The following is a 15,745-nucleotide window of genomic DNA, read 5'->3' on the forward strand; positions in this document are numbered from 1 at the left end:
TTTAATTTAGATTTGTGTTTACCAAGGTTTGGGTTTATTTGAAATAATTGTTTTTGTGTAAAAACAACTTTTTAAACATTTATTTACTAATGATTATTTTATTATTTCGGCAGTAATATTGTAGACAATAATGTTTCAATCAATTTTTTTTGGTACATTATGTTTATTTAAAGGTAATGATCTTTTTGTTTTTGATATACGTGAAAATGAATATTTTTGACGACAATATTTGTGTTTGTAATATTTTTTATTTTCATAGTTAAGTTTAGGAAGTCATATCGACTTTTATAATCGATATTTCCGATATTTTTGTGTTTTGATAATATATGCATCAATATTATGACAGTTATCCCACTGTCTATATACTTGTCCTAGGCACTCACTTTCTTAAGGCTTCTCAAACACAGCAGTAAGCTTGAGAAACAGTGTGATCAATGCACCCCTGGACATCAAGGGCCAAGCGCCACATCCTTGATTAACACAATGAAGTAATCCCAAATCATTGCATAAAATATATCTTACTCTAGCAACATGAAAAACAGTAGAAAAACTTTATTGCATTATTTAAAAGAAACGTTGCAAATTACACGAAATTAAAAGTGTTGCACGTTATAAAAAGATTAAAACCCAATACTAGTAGCGGGTCCCCATACCCCCCCTTTCCGGAGCATCGTGGTTACGATATATGAGACCCGTTTGTATTGACCCTTTGGGGCATTAGAGGTAAGAACCAGAACTTAAAAACCGAGACCCGGTAGTGTGCCTGCTTATACGCTGAGCCCCTCTTTGCAGTTTTTGGTCCCTCTAAAAGCTATTTTTCCTTTGACTGGAGACCTGCAGGGTGTATCTGCCAGTTGTTTTTCAGGAAGAGGTTGCTGTTGGTAAGTTCCCTCCCCTAGTTTTTTTGCAGCTCGATCCATAAATCTCACAAGAGCACAGTTTAGGCTGGTGTTCCGTGGGTCAAAGCAGGCTAGTATGGCGGCCCTGCACGAGCTGACCTCGATGTTCCATCCTCTCCGTAACAGGGACCTTCTTTTCTTCAGCACACTTGGACACAGGCAAATGATGTGAGTTATGTCTTCCCTGTGGTTTCCAAAAAGCCGACATTGTTGCTGGACTTGTTCTCTTTTCCATTTGGAAAGATGGCAGGACAAATTGATCACTACCATTCTTAATTTTAAGAAGCAGTGTTTGGTGCGAGCGGTGAACAGAACAGTGAGATACCCCTGAGGCATCAGCTGGTCGTACGATCTAAGAGTCATCCAACCATGGCTTCTTTTTGCGAGACATGCTTTATCTTTTAGTGAAGATAATTTTTTTGCACTGATTTTTCCTAGCCTTTTAAATTTGTTGTGGCTGACTTGTAAGTCCCAAACTTTGCCTATGTGAGAAAGTTCCACATTTAAAAGTAACAATACATGTTTACAAGTATCCAATCAATGAGGTATAGTGTAGAAAAAAAACTTGATGATAAGTTTGCAACAAATGGCTTAGTGAATTCATCATATACTATATATAACTTCGCATGCTGCAGGTTAACAAACCCAATCCGAAAGAGATATCTCAGCTCAAGAGGTAGATCATCTGCTGCACTGAAATGTGCATAACAAGCAGGCCTCTTGTTCAAATTCAAGTAAGATAAGTTGTTTCATAGGTGAGTGGGTGTAGGGATAGTATTAGACAGCAAAAATAGATTGTAGTAATAATTTTGAGTTACAGGGTAGTTTAGGATTTCATCACAATTACACAGTTTTCATCCTTGTGCTGAACCCTGTATTAGAACAGAGTACATTAATATTGCAATTTTGAGTTTTTAGGCCTCTTGCCCAATAATCATGCCCCGCCCGCCATTGTTTCACATGCGTGTTTGACCATAGGTGTTGCGCTAGACTGCTGTCTTTTGACAACCTCAGTTTATGGCAACACATTAAGAAGCCCAACAGTCTGGCCAGTGATTTATTGCAGATGCCCAGTTCCGTTCCAGCCTGATTTGGGCAGGTGACGTATAAGTTGGTAACTGAAACACTGTTCTGAAGATTTTCACAATGATTTTGTCCAATTGAACACTGCCAAGCCCTTTTAGCACCTCGCTTCCTTATGTTAATGTAGGAATGACTTTTGCCTGTGCTACCTGCAGTGTTGGAGTGAATGTTGGGCCAAGCAGCTTTTTATGAATAGAACTGAGTGCAAATGCTAGTGCTTCTCCCTTCTTTCTTTGCTCTTCTAAGTGGGTTTTGTACCTGCCGTTATTGTCAAAGAGAACTCCTAAGTACTTGTGGCACTTGGATTCCACGATGCTCTCAGAGTTTAGAATCCATGCCAGCTTCCTGGGCCTTCATGGACGGACCACCAAGATTTTATTTTTCTTATTGTTTATTAGGAGGTCATTCTTTCTTGAATTTGCATGAAATATATCTTACTATAACAACATGAAATGGATATTCCTGCAATATGTGAAACTGTTTGTAATTCAATTTTATTCGAATGTGCCACCGACAAAAAATGTAAAGTCTGTTTTTCAAAATTGGATGTTTGAAAAATTTTGAATAGATTCCAGATCCACAAAATAAGAATGATAAAATGTTCATCCAGGTTTTGTAGATCATGTTGGGATTTCCCAACCAATCACTTTGTTGAACCTGACTAAAAAGAAGATGCATGGAGGGTGTAGATATACAATACTGGTGGTGAGTTGTGGCGGTACAGAGTATTAGAAGGGTAAAAGGTTTGAGATCATAGGGGTACCTATGTGAGAAAGTTCCACATTTAAAAGTAACAATACATGTTTACAAGTATCCAATCAATGAGGTATGGTGTAGAAAATAAACTTGATGATAAGTTTGCAACACATTGCTTAGTGAATTCATTATATACTATATATAACTTCGCATGCTGCAGGTTAACAACCCCAATCCGAAAGAGATAACTCAGCTCAAGAGGTAGAGCATCTGCTGCACTGATATGTGCATAACAAGCAGGCTACATGTTCAAATGCAAGTAAGATGAGTTGTTTCATAGGTGAGTGGGTGTAGGGACAGTATTAGACAGCACAAATAGATTGTAGTAATAATTTTGAGTTACAGGGTAGTTTAGGATTTCATCACAATCACACAGTTTTCATCCTTGTGCTGAACCCTGGATTAGAACAGAGTACATTAATATTGCAATTTAAAAATCTGTTGGGGATTAGGGTATTGGACCCTGTTGGTGATAAACATGCTTTTTAGGTCTCACCTATTCAATCGCGTAGGGATTGAATAGGCAATATTATAGTAAGCGGTCCAAAAAGTCTACCTAGCTGCGGATCGCGTACAGTTCATGTGTGCTAGGCGCGTGCACATCATCGCCAGCCACATCACACACCACCATTTGTCTGTGCCTCAGCATCAGACTTCAAAGGCTGCCGCTACCCCGCCCCCCGCATCAGACTTGAAATGCATTCCCCCGCCCCTGCCACAGCAATGCCGAGAGCTTTTTTTTTTTTCTAGATGGCTCGTTAATTATTTCCTGTCTTTCTCTGGCTCACATTTTACTTTCTTTTCTGACTCCTGCTTATTTCATTGTATCGTGCATTTTTTCCCCCACTCTTTCGTCTGCTAGTGCTTTTTTTCCCCACTCTTGTCGGCTCGAGCTTTTTTCCCCCCACATTTTCGTCGGATCGAGTATCCCCTCCCCCACTCTTTCGTCGGCTCGTGCTACCTCCACTCTTTCTCAGTGCATATTTTTTGCCCACTCTTTCTTAGTGCTTTTTTTCCCCCGTCTCTTTCTTAGTGCTTTTTTTTCCCCACTCATTCGTCGTGCTTTCCCCCACCACACTTTTTACTCTGGCTCCCGCTTTTTTTTCTCTCTTTGGGTCATGCGTAACTTTTTTTTCTCTCTGGCACATCCTTTACTGTCTCTTTCTTTCTTCTCTCTCTTTTGCTAACCCCATACTGTACTTTTGGGTCACGCTGTACTGTTGTGTGTGTTTCTCTGTCTCTCTCTTTCTTTCCTTGATCCCTCTCTCATGCTTTATCCTCAAACTATTTTTTTGTCACACTGGCTTAAGCTTTACTTTTGTGTGAATCTCTCTCTGTCCCTCGTGTTCACGCATTACTTTTGTGTCGGTCTCTCTCCAGCCCACACTTTGCTTTTGTCTCGCTCTGGCTCAAGCTTTACTTTTGTGTCTCTCTCTCTCGCGGTTATTTTTTTCCCTCTCTCTTTTTGGCTTCCGTGTTTTTTTTTCTCTCTCTGGGTCAGAGTTACTTTTTTTCTCTCTTTAGCTGGCTCACGCTTTACCTCATTTTCTCTGGCTGGCTCACGCTTAACTTTATTCTCTCTCTGGCTGGTTCACGCTTTACTTTATACTCACTCAGTCTGTTACTTTATTATCTCTCGCCACTCTTTCGTCGGATCGTGCATTTTTTCCCCACTCTTTCGTCTGCTAGTGCTTTTTTCCACCACTCTTTCATCAGCTCGAGTATCCCCTCCCCCACTCTTTCGTTCAATTTTTCAATTTCAAAGCTTTATTCGATTTTCACATATTAAAAATCATAAAAGCAGTTCATACAAAAAAAAGTATATCTATACAAACATACAAAACATTTTTAAAAAGTATTAAATCAATTAGAGTGATTCAATCGAATAGTTAATAGTTCATCATGAATTAAAACATTTTCGTAGTCATTATACATAACATGGAGACCCCTTCCCAACAGATGGGTATATTCCGCCTTGAACCTTATTGACAGGATATGTGGGGTGCTTTGGATAAAAATCATGTAGGTCCCACACAGATATTGGGCCATCTCCTATTTGGGGCGGTTTAGATCTTAGATAGGGGACAATGTTCCTATTTCTAAATTTCACAAGGATCAGGTCCCCACTGATGTTTTTGGTTAAAGACCCTAGCCAGCCCACCCTTCTAACACAGAGGATTCCGCCGTCGTAATTAGGTGCAAGAGGTCTATTTTTAGATAACCAAAATATGACCTTGTTTAAAAGCTCCTGACGACTTTCGGGTTTCCCGCGGGAGGGTGCCGGTATTCCTGAGAGGACAAGAACAAATGGGGCGGCTTCAGGGGGTAAGTGTATGGATGCTACTCTTTTTGGATCCACTCTAGCAGCAGTATACTTAGTGAGCCCGAGTTTAGGGGCGACTTTAGGGTTAGTTGTAACATTTTTATTAGGAGGATGTGAGGAAGTTTTAGGATGTTTACTTATGTTGATGGTTAAAGGAGCATTGGGGGCAGTAAGTAGATCAGAACCATTCAAGGTTACCTTCTTCGAAGTGAATGGAAAGTTGGCTTTAGTGATTGTCTCTTTTGTTATAGTAGTAGCCGGCGGGGCTCTTCCCCCATTAGAAGAGTCTTTAGTGAGTGGTGAAGAGTTAGCTAAAATGATTTTCTCAATACCTGTTAATCTATCACCCAGGGCATTGACTTTTTCTACCAGTGGTAGTACGATAGAGTTTAACAGTAACTCAAACTGAGACAGTAGAGGGAAATAGGGAGAAGGTACTTGGTCATCGTATTTTCTAGTCTCCACCGTAGTTAAGATGGAGTTAGAGACTGGCGATGTAGGACCGACGCATAGTTTAGGTGTTTTAGAATGGTTCCCACTCTCATTTATCCCATCATGCTTCCTTTTAATATTTGGGCCCTGAGATAAAACGATACCTTGTGTATAGTTTGTTAGGGATGGTGGAATTAAGTCACCAGGTTTGCTAGTTGGAGTGATAGTACTAATGCTTTTAGCGGGAAATGGGGATGCCACTGGGGCGTAATTAGTTCCGCATAAGGCATTAAATTCCTCCCAGAAAGGCAAAATCTGCGAACTATCAAAATTCACTGGGGGAGATAGTCCAGTTACTAACGTTTGGCGCAGCTCGTTCGTATCTTCACTGGGAGTGGGCAGTGTACTACTGGTCACTGTAAAATTAAGGACCCCCTGAACTGAGTCGCGTAAAAAAGGCGTTTTCTTATTTGTCCCCTTGGGTGACATAGTTCAGTACAGTAGTATATAAATGATGCTGATGGCTTTTCAGGAGAAAGTGCACTGTCCGAAGAGTGTCAATATGTAGCTCTAGCACATGTACCTCCTCTTGTCCCTGAGTCAAGGGGGCTGCCCCGTCCCGTCCTTGTCGGTCCTCTGAGGGCCACAGAGGGCCCGCCCTTTGCCCGGGCTTAGCCTGGCGTCGCCCGCGCGCGTCCCGCGAGGCGGGAGCAGCAGCCGTCTGATAAGCGCCTCCGGGCGCGGGATCCTGACGTGTCAATTCGCGTCTCTGGGAACACCAAGGGACGCTGGGTATTGTAGTTTGTGCCCCCACTCTCCCCGCTCTGCGGCCGCGGTGTCAGGAGCGGCGGCGGGGGAGAGCCGTGATGAGTATTGGGCCGTGATTCAGGGACTGAGACCTCCTGCAGTCTTCAGGATTTGCCCCCAAAAAGCTGATGCCCCCGCTCGGCCGCAGCAGCAGCCGTCTGATAAGCGCCTCTGGGCGCGGGATCCTGACGCGTCAATTCGCGTCTCTGGGAACACCAAGGGACGCTGGGTATTGTAGTTTGTGCCCCCACTCTCCCCGCTCTGCGGCCGTGGTGTCAGGAGCGGCGGCGGGGGAGAGCCGTGATGAGTATCGGGCCGTGATTCAGGGACTGAGACCTCCTGCAGTCTTCAGGATTTGCCCCCAAAAAGCTGATGCCCCCGCTCGGCCGCAGCAGCAGCCGTCTGATAAGCGCCTCCGGGCGCGGGATCCTGACGCGTCAATTCGCGTCTCTGGGAACACCAAGGGACGCTGGGTATTGTAGTTTGTGCCCCCACTCTCCCCGCTCTGCGGCCGCGGTGTCAGGAGCGGCGGCGGGGGAGAGCCGTGATGAGTATCGGGCCGTGATTCAGGGACTGAGACCTCCTGCAGTCTTCAGGATTTGCCCCCAAAAAACTGATACTCCTTTCATGGCAGAGGCTGTGAATCGGTAATTGATTATATTCTGATATCCAGCAGCAAAGCCAACTGCATAAAATCATTCGAAGTGGAGAGCAATGCACTTAGCGATCACTTTCCACTCAGAATAACATTTCAAGAAATAGATCCTCAAAAGAGCTCGGAAAAGAATCTGCCTGGGTTACTTCACCAAGAAGTATTAACACTAAACAAGAAAAATGGGTATAACCTTAAATGGGGCAATCTGGACCAAGACCGTATCAATGAGAAAATAATAAAAATAAGTAAGAACGAAATTGATAAATGCCTGGACCCTCTTTCTAACTCTGCAGAGATCATGAGTAGCTACTATGTAATAGCGAATACAGTAAGCCAAGAACTAACTAGACCAAGCAAAAAAAATAATAATACCTCGAGAAACGGGTGGTTCGACACAAAATGCACAAAATCATATTCAAATTTAAAGAAAGCCCTGACAAAACAACCAAGAAACAGAGCAGAGGTAACCGAACTAAGGAAAATTTATGCACAGGCAATCAAACAAAGGAAAAAGGAACTACAAACAAACCTTTGGATACAACTCCTGAAAAACAGTGCCCTGAAAGATAGCACAGCCTTCTGGGAAACAGTGAAAACCCCATTTCTAACTGATAACAATGCTGGCCCCTCTCTGGATGTCGCCATAACTGCAGAAGATTGGGTACAGCACTTCTCAGGGGTTTTTGGAGAGGTTGAGCCTGAAGACACGGCTTCTCAAGATCCTCTTCCGTTGGTGCAATACCCAATAAAGATACAATTTACACTTCAAGAAACAACTAATGCCATAAAATCTGCAAAAAATGGCAAGGCACCGGGACCAGACTCTATTCCCATGGACCTATTTAAATTCCTGCCTGAATTATGGGCTCCCCTCCTGACTAAAGTGTTAAACGCAGCAAAAGAAACTGGCCTTCCTGACTCCTGGTCAACTTCGATCCTGGTCCCCATTTTTAAAAAAGGCAACAGAGATAGCCCAACGTGCTACCGCCCCATATCCCTCCTGGATTCAACTGGAAAGATGCTAGGGCGTATACTCTTAAATCGACTCCAGGAGTGGACCAAAGAACTAGGGGTACTCTCAGACCTTCAATATGGTTTCAGGGCCGGGTTAAGCACCGTGGATCAAGTCCTAAATTTAACATTACTTGTAGGAAAATATGTAACAGCGAAGAAATCCAGCCTGCACATGGTGTACGTCGATTTAACAGCGGCCTTCGACTGCGTGAAACACTCAAAGCTCTGGACAATTATGCTACAAATGGGGATAGAACCCCCGATTGTAGATATCCTACGTGAGCTATACTCCGGTGCCTCGGGAAAGGTGAGATATGGAATAGCAGGACAACTAACCAACAGCTTCCCGATTCAGAAAGGGGTAAGGCAAGGGTGCGTGCTGGCCCCGTTCCTATTTACACTCTACACGAACGGCTTAGAGGCTGCACTGCTAAAAGGCATTAAAGATCTGCCGGAAGCCGGACGTCGACAGATTCCAGCGTTACTATACGCCGACGACGCGGTAATCTTGGCAAGAACATCCGTCCAGCTTCAGAGGGCCCTAAATAATTATTGTACCTTCATGGCTAGTCTTGATCTAAAAGTAAACATAAGGAAAACTTATGTTATGCACGTCGGCAATAGAGGGAAAAAAGAGAAAAAAATCTTCGTGGATAACCTACCTCTTGAAAGAGCCAATACCTATCCTTACCTTGGTATATCTATTGATGAGGCGTTTAACTGGAGAGAGGCAATCAATTCCAGAAAGTTAGCCCTCATAAGAACAGTCGGCGCCCTAAAAGCATTTTCACTTCGTTTGGGAAAAAGACCACCTAACGAATTGATCAAGATATATAATGCAAAATCCATCAGCACAGCCACCTTTGGAGCAGGAGTATGGGGCACAACGAATGTGGAGCCACTCCAAAGAGTCGAAAACTCCTTCCTGAAGTTTTTATTAGCTGTTCCTAAAAGCACCACCACTTTCGGCTGTCATCTCGAACTCGGAGTACACTATATATCGGACATCATTAAGATTCAGCCAATCATGCTATGGCGTAGAATATGGGCCACGGAAGAATGCCACCTCACAAGAACAATAATAGAGGACTGCATGAAATTAGATCATATGAAAAAGATTAAATGGCTGGTATATGTAAAATCTTTTTTCACTGACATTGGCCGTCCGAGTTTCTTCGAAGATCCTCCATCCGTAACAGACATCTCAAAAAAAGACTTAAAAACTCTTTGTCTGTCACACTTGTCTGAACTCCGATTGTTGTGTGAAATAGGCAAACCCTCAGTACAACAATGCGTAATGATACAGTTGGTTCCAACCATCCAACCTTATTTACAGTATGATTTGTCGCAATATGAAAAGTTACTCCTTACCCGTTTCAGGCTTAACATATATCATTTTCTGGTTTTATTTCCCACCCAGAATGTATGGACTCACAATATTGCAGCGTGTCCGTGTGACTCCACGTCCCCACAGTCTACTATTCATGTTATATTCTTTTGTAAATTTTACACGCAATTACGCAGGAGGTGGATACTGCCGCTACTAAAAGTTCTGAACATTCGTAGATGTCGCCCTGCCTACTTAGCATTGCAATTTTTGGAAAACTTTTTGATGACAAAATCTGTGGCACAGTATCTTAAACTATGCATCAGGCACCGCACAAATTTATAACGACGTAGAACAGTTTTAACAATTCCTTTATAACGAATGAAAAATGACTTTTTTAAATATTTTATTGTGTTTTTATGTACTTTTATGGTTTTCACATATGGAATCCGAATAAAGATATTTTGATTTGATACTCCTTTGTTGGCTCGTGCTCCTCCCACTCTTTCTCAGTGCATTTTTCCCCCCACTCTTTCTTAGTGCTTTTTCCCCTCACCTTCACCCTCCCGCACACCCTCACCCTCACACCCCCTCACCCTCACACCCCTCACCCTCATACCCCCTCACCCTCACACCCCCTCACCCCTCACACACCCTCTCACCCTCACTCACCCTCTCACCCACCCTCACCCACCCTCACACACCCTCTCACCCTCACACACCCTCTCACCCTAACACACCCTCTCACCCTCACACACCCACTCACCCACCATCACCCACTCTCACCCTCACACCCCCTCACTCTCACCCCCTCACCCTCATACCCCCTCACACCCTCACCCTCACACCCCCTCACCCTCACACTCCCTCACCCTCACCCCCGCACTCCCCCACACCCCTCACCCTCACCCTCACACACCCCTCACCCTCACACCCCCTCACTCTCACACCCCCTCACTCTCACACCCCCTCACCCTCACACCCCCTCACCCTCACACCCCTCACCCTCACACCCCTCACTCTCACTCTCACACCCCCCCACACCCTCACACACCCACACACCCTCACACCCCCTCACCCTCATACCCCCTCACACTCACACACCCTCACTCACCCTCACACCCCCTCATACTCCCTCACCCTCACACACCCTTACCCTCACACCCTCACCCTCACACACCCCTTCACACACCCTCTCACACACCCTCACCCTCACACACCCTCACCCTCACACACCCTCACCCACCCTCACCCTCACATCCCCCCACCCTCACCCCCTCACACCCCCTCACCCTCACACCCCCTCACCCTCACACCCCCACACACCCTCACACCCTCACCCTCACCCTCACAACCCCACACCCTCACCCTCATAAACCCACAATCTCACCCTCACACACCCTCACCCACCCTCACCCTCACACACCTTCACCCTCACACCCCCACACCCTCACCCTCACACCCCTCACCCTCAAACCCCCTCACCCTCACACCCCCTCACCCTCACTCACCCTCACACACCCTCACCCCCCTCACCCTCACTCACCCTCACCCCCTCACCCTCACACACACCCTCACATACCCTCTCACATACCCTCACCCTCCCACACCCTCACACTCCCTCACCCACCCTCACCCTCACACCCCATCACCCTCACAACCCCACCCTCACACCTCCACACCCTCACCCACCCTCACCCTCACACACCCTCTCACCCGCACTCACCCTCTCACCCACCCTCACCCACCCTCACACACCCTCTCACCCTCACACACCCTCTCACCCTAACACACCCTCTCACCCTCACACACCCACTCACCCACCATCACCCACTCTCACCCTCACACCCCCCCACTCTCACCCCCCTCACCCTCATACCCCCTCACCCTCACACTCCCTCACCCTCACCCCCTCACTCCCCCACACCCCTCACCCCCTCACCCTCACACACCCCCTCACCCTCACACACCCTCATTCTCACACCCCCTCACTCTCACACACCCTCACACCCCCTCACCCTCACACCCCCTCACCCTCACACCCCCTCACTCTCACACACCCTCACCCCCTCACACCCCCTCACCCTCTCACCCTCACACACCCTCTCCCCCTCACACACCCTCTCACCCTCTCACTCTCACACACCCTCTCACCCACCCTCACCCCCTCTCACCCTCACACCCCCTCACACCCTCACACCCCCACACCCTCACACACCCACACACCCTCACACCCCCTCACCCTCACACCCCCTCACCCTCATACCCCCTCACACTCACACACCCTCACTCACCCTCACACCCCCTCATACCCCCTCACCCTCACACACCCTCTCACCCTCTGACCCTCACACACCCTTACCCTCACACCCTCACACACCCCTTCACACACCCTCTCACACACCCTCACCCTCACACCCTCTCACCCTCACACCCCCTCACCCACCCTCACCCTCACATCCCCTCACCCTCACCCCCTCACCCTCACACCCCCTCACCCTCACACCCCCTCACCCTCACACCCCCACGCACCCTCACACCCTCACCCTCACACCCCCTCACCCTCACAACCCCACACCCTCACCCTCATAACCCCACAACCTCACCCTCACACACCCTCACCCACCCTCACCCTCACACACCCTCACCCTCACCCCCCCACACCCTCACCCTCACACCCCCTCACCCTCAAACCCCCTCACCCTCACACCCCCTCACCCTCACTCACCCTCACTCCCCCTCACACACCCTCACCCCCTCACCCTCACTCACCCTCACACCCTCACCCTCACACACACCCTCACAAACCCTCTCACTCACCCTCACCCTCCCACACCCTCACACTCCCTCACCCACCCTCACCCTCACACCCCCTCACCCTCACCATCACACCCTCACCCTCACACGCCCTCACCCTCACACCCTCACCCTCACAAACCCTCTCACTCACCCTCACCCTCCCACACCCTCACACTCCCTCACCCACCCTCACCCTCACACCCCCTCACCCTCACCATCACACCCTCACCCTCACACGCCCTCACCCTCACACCCTCACCCTCGCACCCCATCACACTCACCCTCACAACCCCACCCTCACACCTCCACACCCTCACCCACCCTCACCCTCACACCCCCTCACCCCCACACCTCCTCACCCTCACACACCCCTCGCCCTCATGCCCCCTCACCCTCACACCCCCTCACCCTCACACCCTCACACACCCTCACACCCTCACCCTCACACCCCCTCACCCTCACCCTCACAACCCCACACCCTAACCCTCACACCTCCACACCCTCACCCACCCTCACCCTCACACACCCTCACCCCACACCTCCTCACCCTCACACACCCCCTCACCCTCCCACCCCCTCTAATCCCCTCACCCACCCTCACCCTCAAACCGTCTCACCCTCACCATCACACCCTCCCCCTCACACCCTCACACACCCTCCCCCTCACACCCCCTCACCCTCACACCCCCTCACCCTCACAACACCACACCCTCACACCTCCACACCCTCACCCACCCTCACCCTCACACCCCCTCACCCCCACACCTCCTCACCCTCACACACACCCTCACCCTCACACCCCCTCACACCCCTCACCCTCACACCCTCACACACCCTCACCCTCACAACCCCACACCCTCACCCTCACACCTCCACACCCTCACCCACCCTCACCCTCACACCCCCTCACCCCCATGCCTCCTCCCCCTCACACACCCTCACCCTCACACACCCTCACCCTCTCACACATCCTCACTCACCCTCACACCCTCACACCCCATCACCCTCACAACCCTCTCACCCTCACACCCCCTCACCCTCACACCCTCACACACCCTCACTCACCCTCACACACCCTCACCAGCATAGCATAACACAACACAGCATAGCATAACAAAAAAAGCATAGGATAGCAAATCATAGCATAGCATAACAAAACAAAGCATAGGATAGCAAAACAAAACAGAACATAGCATAACAAAACAAAACATAGCATAGGAAAACACAACAAAGCATAGCATAGCATAACAAAACACAACAAAACATAGCATAGCATAACAAAACATAGTATAACAAAACAAAGCATAGCATAACATAACAAAGCATAGCAAAACAAAACATAGCATAGTATAACAAAACATAGCATTTTATAACAAAACACAACAAAACATAGCAGAACAAAACATAGCATAACATAACAAAACATAGCGTAACATAACAAAACAAATCATAGCATAACAAAACATAGCACAAGAAAACATTGCAAAACACAACAAAGCATAGCATAACAAAACACACCAAAACATAGCATACATAACAAAACATAGCATTGCAAAGCATAGCAAAACATAGCATAGCATAACAAAACACAACAAAACGTAGTATAACAAAACATAGCATAGCATAACAAAGCATAGCATAGCAAAACACAACAAAACATAGCTTATCATTACACAACACAACAAAACATAGCATAGCATAACAAAACAAAGCATAGGATAGCAAAACGAAACATAGCATAGCATAACAAAACATAGCATAACAAAACACAACAGCACATAGCATAACAAAACATAGCAAAACCCAACAAAACATAGCATAGCTTAACAAAAAACAACAAAACACAGCATAGCAAAACAAAACATATAATAGCATAGCAAAACATAGCATAGCATACCAAACACAACAAAACATAGCATAGCATAGCATAGCATAACAAAACATAGCATAGCAAAACAAAGCATAGCATAATAAAACGCAACAAAACATAGCATAGCATAGCAAAACATAGCATAGCATAACAAAGAATAGCATAGCAAAACATAGCACAGCATAACAAAACATAGCATAACAAAACACAGCATAGCATAGCATAACAAATCAAAACATAGGATAGCAAAACATAGCAGAGCATAACAAAACAAAACATAGGATAACAAAACAAAACATAGCATAGCACAACGCATGACTCAGCATCACCACAGCATCACTCAGGGGCACCACAACATCACTATGCGCTACCACAGCATTACTGAACGCCACAGCATCACTCGTTCACCACCACAACATCACTCAGCGACACCACGGCATCAATCTTTGCAGCCATTCAACAACAACTGGTTCAAATATGTTCTCCCACAATGTTTCAAGCTTTATTACAAATGTAACAAAAAGATGTTACTATTTCACTTCTGTTTTTGGATTTTCGTCACAATAAAATACCATAAACATAATCTTCACAAAAGTTATTTACAAAAGTTTAAGCTATTGCCATTATAAATTACAATAACTTTTATTTAAGTATTAATTATTTAAAAAAATTAAAAGCCATTGTTATTTGTGATATCAATACATGTAAGTCACGTAAATACAACACATATTGCATTACAAAAGTCACGTAAATACAACACATATTGCATTACAAATGCTATAGGTGTCACATTTGCGAAACTTATAACTATTGGCATTGTAAATGACAAAGCTATTAATTTCGCTATTTTCAAAAACAAAACATAAATTAAAAATGTGTCATTTACAATACCAATAGCGCACACTTTCCTAATGCGAGACCTATTGCATTGCAAATGCTTGTTGATCTATTGCTCCACTTCCCAATAACAGAAAAAAGCCATTCCAATATTCAACAGATTGGATTTACGTTATCGAAAATAATTCATTTTTAACCACATGTGTCAAAATAGATTTGGAACTTAGCATTCATGGTAAAGAAGTGTAACTGATAAGTTCAAAATATAAATCGCTGGCACTTCCTTACAAAAACATAAAGCTACAAGTAGAAATGAATTATTTTTTTTCTCCAGTTTCCCTCTTCCCCAAAATCAGAAGAGCAGTTGATCAGGACCCAATAATATTCCCACTGTCTCCACCTCCACTCATTAGCAAAGATGTTTTGAAAAAGTGTGTCTGTGAGTCTCCAAGTGCCGGATCAAAAAGTGACAAGTGAAAACTTTCATTGTAGAAACTATCGGAAGCATAGTTTCAAATCTAAAGGGTGTGTTTACACCAACCTGTTAATAGTTCTCTACTGCAGTGTGGAGGAGGGGGATACAAGGTTGGACTAAATTCACGCTTTTTAGGTTTAGGAGTCTTGTGCCTTTACTATTTTTTTAACTGTTTCTATTGAATTTTTTGCAAACAGTGCAGATGAAGTATGAGATATTCAAGAGAAGCATTATGTGACAGAAACTACAACAGAAAGGAAAACATAGTATGCTAAATTGAGAATAGTTCCACCATGTACCCCATATTTTCCCATATGGCTGTACCTTGAATGCTACCAATTCCAGTGCAAACTCGACACAAATACTACCAGATGGGGCTTAGAAATTCCGAACCTGGTTACCAACCCCAGAAAATATTTTTATTAGGGTAGTATGACTCCCAAACTCCACAGAAGACATGTCCCTAGA

This window comes from Lissotriton helveticus, chromosome 3_2 (genome assembly GCF_964261635.1).
Source record: "Lissotriton helveticus chromosome 3_2, aLisHel1.1, whole genome shotgun sequence".
Classification (NCBI taxonomy): Eukaryota; Metazoa; Chordata; class Amphibia; order Caudata; family Salamandridae; genus Lissotriton; species Lissotriton helveticus.